This window comes from Panthera pardus, unplaced genomic scaffold (assembly GCF_024362965.1).
Source record: "Panthera pardus isolate Hobbes unplaced genomic scaffold, ASM2436296v1 HiC_scaffold_3, whole genome shotgun sequence".
NCBI classification, from domain to species: domain Eukaryota; kingdom Metazoa; phylum Chordata; class Mammalia; order Carnivora; family Felidae; genus Panthera; species Panthera pardus.
Window position 1 is genome coordinate 58397057 of NW_026526876.1, and position 10143 is coordinate 58407199.

At 44.5% G+C, this 10143-nt stretch overlaps 1 long non-coding RNA gene across 1 annotated transcript; it reads right to left on the minus strand.

Moving 5' to 3' along the window:
- Window positions 1-594: 594 nt before the first annotated feature.
- LOC109251859 (uncharacterized) lies at window positions 595-9321 on the minus strand. Its single transcript, XR_002073736.2, has 3 exons — window positions 9057-9321; window positions 8178-8310; window positions 595-1196 (listed from the first exon to the last, which is right to left on the minus strand). It is a non-coding gene; the product is annotated as an uncharacterized LOC109251859 (long non-coding RNA).
- Window positions 9322-10143: the final 822 nt, after the last annotated feature.

Below are 10143 nucleotides of genomic sequence, written 5' to 3' on the forward strand. Positions count from 1 at the left end.
GCCTGGGCTGTTCGCCCACGAGATACTCCTGGAGCCAGTGAGGTCTGTGTGAGAGAGACCCTCGGTGCCCTCTGCAGGGACAGCAGAGGGCTTTGGACAGAATCAGGTTGCAGGATTTCTGGGGCCGAGCTGGTGGGAAGGTACAGTAAGACAGGACAGACTGGCCTCCCCTACAGCCCTATTCAGGTTATGGCTTCTCCACTCCCACTCAGCCAACCTGCCACCTGCTTAGGGCAAGGTGAGGAGCAGTCTGGAGGCACAGGGATAGACAAAAGGTTTCAGATACTCAGGACAATACCAGAATTCAGTCTCAACTGGCGGGTGGCCTCTCCTGTGGCCTGGGGCTATGGAGGAGTCACCAAGGGAGCAGACCTGGGACTCCTGCAGAGGGAAGACATTCTGTATGTGTATAATCTACATCCCAATTTACCCTCTCCACAGCTCTCCAGACCAAGCTGTGATTTGGGCTCAGGGCAGTGAAGTCACTCACCCAGGGTCATACAGCTTGTGAGTAGCTAAGAGAGAACCCAGATTCATATTCGAGGCCGTCTGTGCTCTCTGTGATGTGGTGTTTGGAGTGGTGGGGATCTGGAGCCGACGGCCAAGAAAGAATTATTGAGACGTCTTTGGTGCAAAAAGGTGGTTTTATTAAAGCCCGGCGATAGGTCCCGCGGGCAGCAGGTTATAAGCAAATTCAATTTTACCTGCCATTTCCTTCTTGCCTTTGTTCCGCACATCACTACGGAGGGGAGGGTGGTGTTGGGGCTATAGGCTTCTGGAGATTAAGCTATTGATAAGATTGCCTTTTTCTTGTCATTTACTAAGCTATTTGTAAACTGATGGAGACTCAGGTCCTGTGATCGCTATCAGTTCAACCATTTGTTTTCTGTCCTTTCCTTTGTTCTGGGGCAGCCAGGACTACCTGAGGAATATCACCCCTGTCCCACCTGGGGTGGGGGTGCTTTGCCCTCAGCCTACCTTATGCTCCCTCATCATATCCCCCCTGCATAATTTTGACCCTTAAGTCTTTACAGTTGCTGAAGGTGGAAGGTCTCATCTTCCTCAGCTTCTTCCTGCTGAGTAGGGGTGTAGAGTTGTCCCTACCTATGGGTCAATATTGGTCAGTCGGGGAAGGTGTAGAGAAGTTACAAAGGCGGAGGCAGCTGAATCCAATGTGGACAACATGCCTGAACCTCCTGGAGGAGAAAGGATCATCTGTTAATATAAATTGAGGAAAGGAGAATGAAAAAGAAAGGTGCAGCCATCAATTTTGTTTGAAGAGAAGTTTGGGATCTTCCATAGCTATAAACTTTATTCCTATAAACGAATAAGAAGGCACATTTGTTTGCTCACTGGTTTCCTGTGAAGGAGTAATAAAGAAGGCTTTATTCTAGATATACAAGCCCATGGTACATAATATGACCCGGTAGGGGCCCTTCCACTCTGGGGTTAAATCCCCTTCTGTGTTAGACTTCCAATCTTTTTTTTTTTTTTTAATTTTTTTTTAATGTTTATCTATTTTTGAGAGAGAGAGAGAGAGAGAGAGACAGAGAGACAGAGAGACAGAGTGCAAGCGGGCGAGGGGCAGAGAGAGAGGGAGACACAGAATCCAAAGCAAGCTCCAGGCTCTGAGCTGTCAGCACAGAGCCCGACGCGGGGCTCGAACTCACAAACTGTGAGATCATGACCTGAGCCGAAGCCAGACGCTTAACTGACTGAGGCACCCAGGTGCCCCTAGATTTTCAATCTTTTAAATAAACCAGGTCTCCTGGGTTTATATGGGGTGGGTTCCTAGTAACTGGCAGATCAGGTTTGGGGCAGATATGGTTTGTGTATTTAGAGACTTATGAATTAACCCAGGCTCAAGTGAATAATTTAATAAAGCAACACAGTCTTTATCTATTGATAGGTCTGCAGTGAGAAAAGACTTATATACAATTGTTGGGGGATCCATCCCATTTTCCCAGTTGTTTAAATAATCATATGCCCCTGGGGTCCTGTTAGTATCCCCACAGAATAACAAGCAAGGAGATTGTCCATACCCAGGCTATTGTGACAATTTTTCTGAGGTTCACCTCAAGTTGTCTACCTTAGGCAAACAACAAACATTTAAAGACATTCAGAACTGAATTTAATATCCATAAAGGTGTGTTACTGACACATAATTTGTCTCTCTAGTAACCCTCATTTCCAGAGATAGCCAAATCAAGACGAGTTTGTTTCTGAAACAAATCTAATTTTAACAAACTCAGCCTAATTCTTTTTTTTTTTTTAATTTATTTTTTAATGTTTATTTATTTTTGAGACAGAGAGAGACAGAGCATGAACGGGGGAGGGTCAGAGAGAGGGAGACACAGAATCTGAAACAGGCTCCAGGCTCTGAGCTGTCAGCACAGAGCCCTACGCGGGGCTCGAACTCACGGACCGTGAGATCATGACCTGAGCCGAAGTCGGACGCTTAACCGACTGAGACACCCAGGCGCCCCGACCTAATTCTTTACATAAGCTCAGCAAGAACAGCAATTGGTCGGTCCTATAGATCTTAAAATTTGCTTTGCCGGAACTTTTTATAAGGAATCTCTGGATTGAATAGTACCCTCTCCAGGCCAGGAGCCAAGGCAAGTACTTGCCACTCATGCCTGCAATGCCTGTAGAGTTTGGCAAATTCCTCTTCACGAGGTCCCTAAAGTGTCCTGAGATTCCTGCACCTGCCAGGAAGTGACGTTCTTTATTCACCTGGTAAGGCTGCTGGGAACTCTGTAAGGTATCAGCCCACCATTTCCAAGGGGCTTAATGGCTCCATGTTTCATAAAGTCAACCTTAGTTCCTTAGAGCTGTCTGGTCATATCTGAGTCTATGAATGTCACTCTCCAATAGGACATTCCAGTCAAAGCCTTGGTGAAGTGACCAGTACTTTCAATGGTGTCCTGTTACAAGGAGAACAGATTCTTATTGAATTTATGCAAATAAGTGTGATTGCCAAGGGAAAACTCGTTGAGAGGTTGTGAATTTCAGAAGGTTCAGGCAGAGAGAAAAGTTAAACACTTTAGTTTGTTTACAGAGAGATACTTGACCCTCTTATTGTATATCACGGGTATCTTAGTTTCCTTAATCTGGGAAGAGCAAACATTAGAGAACCAGAAGTGTTTTATTTTACTTAAAAAAAATTTTTTTTAATGTTTAATTACTTTTGAGAGACAGAGTATGAGCCGGGGAGGGGCAGAGAGAGGGAGGGAGACACAGAATCCGAAGCAGGCTCCAGGCTCTGAGCTGTCAGCACAGAGCCCGTAGGGCTGGAACTCACAAACCGTGGGATCATGACCTGAGCTGAAGCCGGGCGCTTAACCGAATGAGCCACCCAGGCGCCCCGACAACCAGCAGTATTTTAAACAAGAGTCACAAAAATATAAAAGACAAAAAGACTCAAAAAATGAGCATGGGGAAAGATCTGGTGAGAGTTCATGACGATGCAATTGACCAGCAAATGCAGTTATTTCTGTGACACATAACACTTTGATACACAGAATATCAAGTGACGACCTTATTACCAAAACATATTAAAACTTTAGGAATTGCATTTATATATATGTACAGTTAGAGGATTTGCCCAAGCAATACAACCTAAGGTTTACCATTATTTGTTTGACAGTGCTTCCGGAGTAACTTAACCTACCAAATAAAAAGGACTCAGAGACTTCATTTACAATTTAAATCTTGGGAAGTTTGTTAAAACCTTAGAAAGTTATAAAGCACACCCTAAACAGGGTTACAGATCATTAAAAATCTTAATTATTTGTTTAACAAAGGTGTCAATAAAAGATTCCAAAGGCAAATATGTAGGGTTATATAACCGTTAGCAAAACTTAGCTCCTTTAACACTGAGGGTTTATTAAAATATTTTTTTAACGTTTATTTATTTTTGGGAGACAGACAGAGGGGGGCGGGCAGAGAGAGAGAGAGGGAGACACAGAATCTGAAGCAGGCTCAAGGCTCTGAGCTGTCAGCAGAGTCCAACACGGGGCTTGAACCCACAAACCGCGAAATCATGACCTGAGCCAAAGTTGGATGCTTAACCGACTGAGCCACCCAGGCGCCCCAACACTGAGAAGTTTTAACTTTAAGTGATTAAAGAGTTGATAAAGACAAAGCATAAGCTATGGTTTTCTTGGCTGTCAAAAGAGAAGAAAAAAAAAATCTTTGCATATATTTTTTTTTTATCAAGAGCAGATCAACAATCCAAGAAAACTTTTTTTTAACAGAGAGAAAAACAGAATGTCAATCTTATACCAGTGTAACTTTAAAAATCCACTTATTTTAACCTTAGTCCTTCCTGAGACCACAAATACAATTCCTTTTTAAGATTTTTCCACCACGAACCTTCTACAACTTTCCTTTGCATTTCGATGTTCTCCCAAGCCATTTGTCTCCAAACGACCAATCTCATTTAGGACAAAGTTACTTTCTTTTACCTTCAACAAAAATGTATTTCTGATGGGGGAGCATGGGGCAAGATGAGGGCAAAATACAGGCTGGCACCACCCCCCACTCCCCAAGGTAGAATAAATGTGATAGTCCTTGGACGCTCCCTGGTACCCAAGAACAAAGGAAAGGGGTTTAAGTGCTTGCCATAGTCATGTTGGAAACTAAGGCAAATGAAAAACTAAATTCCCTTACTGCCTAAAACCCACTGACAAGTCCTTGAAACCAGCGAGTGACCTCCCTCTAGGAGCTCAGCTGCCTCGATGATGACACTTTGCTGGGGGCAAGAGAGAACCTTAGCTTAACATCGTCCAACCTCGAGGATCCTGTAAGTATACTTCCTTTATCTCAACTGCCCCAAGATCTATGCCGGCAATCATGCTCCCAGCTTATGGGCCCGATATCCATCTGAAGGATCTCATGACTGAGGTTTTATTAGCCTAGCAACAGCTAGCCCCTCAGGGTCCTAGAAACCTTGTTTCCAAAATTCCCTAGAGACTTACTCTATCCTTGACCCCCTCCCAACCTGAGGGTATGTGATGAGTTACCTGTCAGGACCCCAGTGCAGCTCTTCCTGCCCATGGGTCCTGTCCCCGTGCTTTAATAAAAAAAATTTTTTTAATGCTTATTTATTTTTTGAGAGAGAGAGACAGTGTAAGCCAGGGAGGGGCAGAGAGAGAGAGGGAGACACAATTCGAAGCAGGCTCCAGGCTCCTAGCTGTCAGCACAAAGCCCAATGCGGGGCTTGAACTCACAAGCTGTGAGATCATGACCTGAGCCGAAGTCAGACGCCCAACTGACTGAGCCACCCAGGCGCCCCTCTGTCCCTGTGCTTTAATAAAATCACCTTTATGCACCAAAGACATCTTCAAGAATTCTTTCTTGGTCATTGGCTCCGGACCACCCCACCATCGCCCCAAAACTTCATCATTTCCATTCTTTATAACTTTCTTACACATCTCCAACTTTTTTTTACGTAGAATGCTTCTCTTCTTTTCATCAGGCTTAACCACATTTAGCAAAATTTTAACTCTTGGAAACCTTAGTCTCTGGTGAAAACTAAGTAGTTACCAACGGTAAACTTTTGATGGCAAATTTATGAATGAATCAAGTACTAAGCATGTTTACCAACAGATCCAAATAGCCTTAGTTTCTCTGCAACAAGAAGTTAAAATCACAAACCTATGTTTAGTAATCAATGCTTTAGCACTCCATTCTATTTCAAAAGGACCTAGATGTCCAGTGAATTAAATCCCATTTATCATGCAAGCAAAGCTTTAAAGCTTCAGGTTACCAAAGGCTTTGAAAGCTATCTTAACAATTACCCATGAAAACTTTGAGGCAGACAAAATTAACCATTACTTGAAGTTACCTTTTTTGCTAACAAATGGCAACAGAGATAACATGAGCTTATTTGACCTTCAGCAAATCTAGAGAAAATATGTTTCATATTTAATGCTGATAACTCTAAAGACATGTCTGTCTTAATTAAGTTAACAAACTTAAATTAGTTCAAACACCGAATATGTCCCACCTGCGTCCACTTACAAGTTAATCAATTATTCCCCACGGTCAGGGTTTACCTGGGACACAGGAAGGGAAATCTGAAGTGGGCGCTCCAAGAGGGTTGCTCTCTGCTCCTTGATATTGAGGGTGGAAAGAGGAGGAGCCAATGGTTCTGAGGCACTGGAGATGCTATAGGAACCAGTTATGTAGGCTGCACCCAAGGTGGTGCAGAAATAGGAGGAGGGGGAGGGGAAGGCAGAAGAGGCAAGGTGCTAGCAGGAGGCCAAGAAAGAGGATTTCCAGTTCTAAACCTTGTCAGCTCAGACAGGGGAGTGGATGCCATGTTTATTTATTTTTTCTTTCTTTTTTTCCACCAAAGTAGAAATATGAAGTCCATGTCAGGCCAGAGAAGACAGGGAATTTCCCTGAAACAAAGGGAGTTTTGGCAGCTGCTCGGGAATATTCCTTAAAGTCCCTGTCCTGAGTTAGACTAACCGCAGTTGGCTCCAATCGTCATAGCCATTAACCCAGGAAATGAATGAGGGAGAAGCCCTCACATCTATTCGGAGGAACAGAGAAAGAAAGTCAGTGTCCCCATTGTCAGGGATGGCCTGGGTTTCCTCAGCAACCCGAGTTCTATCAGGAGGAGGCCTAGTTAGATAATTATCATCCAATATGTCAGGAGGGAGTTTACTAGTCAAATACACTTGGGCAAACACATTCCGCAAGAAGCCCTTAGGTCCAGGTGCTGATTTAGAGCCCGGAAGACCTGGACTTAAGGTATCTCTGACCATTTCCCCTGTTTTGTGCAGAAGAGATCTGACTGTCAGGTCCTACTAATACCATGCAGTGTTACAGGAGATCAGTTCTTTCCTAAATTTTGCAATCTGAATTGTTTCCAGTGGGTTAAAAGGCATCCCAAGAGAGAGCCCTTGGGGACTGAAGAAGAAGCCCCAGTGTTTCCTAGGGTCCATTACCAAAAATCACCCCCTTTGACTCCTGGGTGGCATTCTGTGCAGGATATGTCAGAGGTTCCTGGTGTCAAAAGTGACCCAAGGCATCCCTTGAACGAAAATCAATATGGATCACCATACTACCTTACCACTGAAGACAGTCCTGCCCCAGGGAAGGTCCTGTCCTGTAAAAGGCCCTCGAGGAAGGGACACCGGCATCCCTCCACTTCCCCATTGCATCCTAGGCTAAATGGGTGCCTGGCATATGAACCGAAATACCGTACCTTGAAAGTTGTGCCATAAAAGTCTGTGCCTTAAAGAACATGCCCTGATGGTCATGCCTTGGCTTACCTAGTCTTTGAAGAGCATTCTGTGGAGGCCATGCTTTAGTATTTTGAAGAACCTGCTGTTTTTAACCCATGGAAAGCACTAGAAAAGTTTTTCAAGGTGAAATTACCCAATTTTGTAATTTAAGTAGTTAGTAGAGGATGATGAGGGAGCATGAGGCAGGCTGAGGGGCAAAGCACAAGCTAGCGCTCACCCCTACACCCCAGGTGGGATCTGTGTGATTCCTCAGACACTCCCAGGTACCCAAGAACAAAGGAAAGGGGTTCAAGTGCTTGCCATGGTAATGTGGGAAACTAAGACAAATGAAAAACTAAATTCCTTTACTGCCTACAGCCCATTGACAAGTCCTTGAAACCGGCAGAGTGACCTCCCTCCAGGAGCTCAGCTGCCTAGATGATGACACTTTGCTGGAGGCAAAAGAGAACCTTAGCTTAATGTTGTCCAACTGTAAGGATCCTGTGAGTCTACTTCCTTTATCTTAACTGCCCCACGGTTTATGCTGGCAATTATACTCCAAGCTTATGGCCCCTCGATATGCATCTGAAGGGGCTCATGACTGAGGTTTTATTAAACGTTGATAAATGGTGTTTCCCTAGCAACACCTAGCCCCTCAGGGTCCTAGAAACCTTGCTTCCAAAATTCCTTAGAGACTTACTCTATCTCTGACCCCCTCCCAACCTGAGGGTATATAACAAGATACCCATCACAATCCCGGTGCAGCTCCTCCTGGCAATGGGTCCTGACCCCATGCTTTAATAAAACCACCTTTATGCACTAGAGACATCTTCAAGAATTCTTTCTTGGTCAACAGCTCTGGACCCCACGAATCCCTCATCACCCTAAAACTTCATCAGAGAACATTAACCAAAAAAAGTAAAGCTAGAAATCCACCATGATCTAAGCGACATTGCTTAGAATGTAGTCCTTACAGCCAACTTGATAGGAAATGGTCCTAGTTGGGTTTTAATTCAATTGTGTAATAGTTTTGGCTGGCTCTCAGTGGAGATTCCGCTGCCAGAAGCAGCTAGACAAGAAATGTGAAGGGGACCACATTAGACCAATGAGGAGGAAACCTTACACGAGTCTTAAGATTGGCAGGCATCCTGGTGACTTAGGTGTCCCGTGCCCAAGACAACTTTTATAAGGACGGAAATAAAGAGAGAGAGCATCAAGTTTCTGGGTCTTATTGCTATTCTGGCCAGGGTACTAACTGATGGGACTTTGGAGTGGTGGGGGTTTGGAGCTGATGGCCAAGAAAGAATTCTTGAGATGTCTTAGGTGCAAAAAGATGATTTTATTAAAGCACCGGGATAGGACCCACGGGAAGAAAGAGCTGACCCGGGACTAGGAGGAGAGACTGGTTATATACTATGGAGTTGGGGAAGGTAAATTCAAGGGGAAGTTTCCAAAGGGATTTTCATATGCTAAAGAAGACTCACAGACTACTGGACGTCTAGCTATTGCCAAGTTAAGGTTGTTTTTCCCTGTAGCAAAGCATTAACGTTAAGGCGGAAATGTTTTACTCTGCCAGCCTCAAGTTATTTATCTGTCACCTGCAGGTTATAAGGAAATGTAATTTTATCTACCATTTCCTTCTGCCTTTGTTTTCCACATCCCTAACTTCCAGCCAAAAGGCAGGCTTTCTCCTCCAAGTAGAGTAGCGATGGACTAGAGGATTGCAGCCTGAGCAATGGAAAGTGTTTCAATAAGACCATACTCCTTAAAAAGCCCCTGAAATGAAAGTAAAGGAAGGAAAGAGAAAGTACTCACCAAGTTTGCGCCAAAGCTGAGTCCTGATGAAAAGACTCAAAGCCCCACATTGGTTGCCAAATGGTGTGGTTGTTCAGGAGTGGTGGGGGTCTGGAGCTGATGGCCAAGAAAGAATTCTCAAGAGGTCTTTGGTGCAAAGAGGTGGTTTCATTAAAGCGCAGGGACAGGACCCCTGGGCAGAAAGAGCTGCACTGGGGTTATGAAGAGTGACTAGTTATATACTATGGAGTTGGAGGAGATAAAATCAAGAGGAAGTTTCTTAAAGGGATTTCCACATGCTAAGGAAGACTCACAGATTACTGGAGGCCTAGATATTGTCAAGCTAAGGCTGTTTTTCCCTCTAGCAAAACATTAACATTAAGAGTTCCTGGAGAAATGTTATACTCTGTATTTGCCTCAAGTATTTCTCAATGGGCTGCAGGTTATAAGGAAATTTAATTTTACCTTCCATTTCCTCCTTGCCTTTGTTCCCCACATCACTATGGAGGGGAGGATGATGTTGGGGCTATAGGTTTCTGGAGATTAGGCTATTGATAAGCTTGCCTTTTCCTTGTAATTTACTAAGATATTTGTAAAGTGATAGAGACTCATGTCCTGTGATCTCTATCAGTTCAACCATTTGTTTTTTTTTATCCTTTTCTTTGTTCTTGGGCAGCCAGGAGTGCCAAAGGAATGTCACCCTTATTTCACCTGGGGGGGGGGGGGGGATGGGGAGGGTGTTGTTAGCTTGTACTTTGCCCTCAGCTTGCCTTATGCTCTCTTATCATCTGCACAGCCCTCCATGTCCTGGGCCTCTAGGACAGCACTGGGACAAAACTCAGTTATTCCAAATTAGATGGCTAGTCTTTCCCTGAGACACCCCCCCACCCCCCCACACATACCCAGGCTTCACAGTTGCAACCCCCTTTGGAGTCCTAGACTCTTGGGATCCTTGCTGACCCTCTTTTGAGAAGCAATGGCAGGTTGGTGGTATTGCATCCTCAGGAGCCAGAGGCCATCACTGATCCATTCATTTCAAAGGCAGAGTCCCAAGACTGGCAGGAAGTCTCCAGCCAACACTTACAGTATAAGAACTTTCCCCTCACGT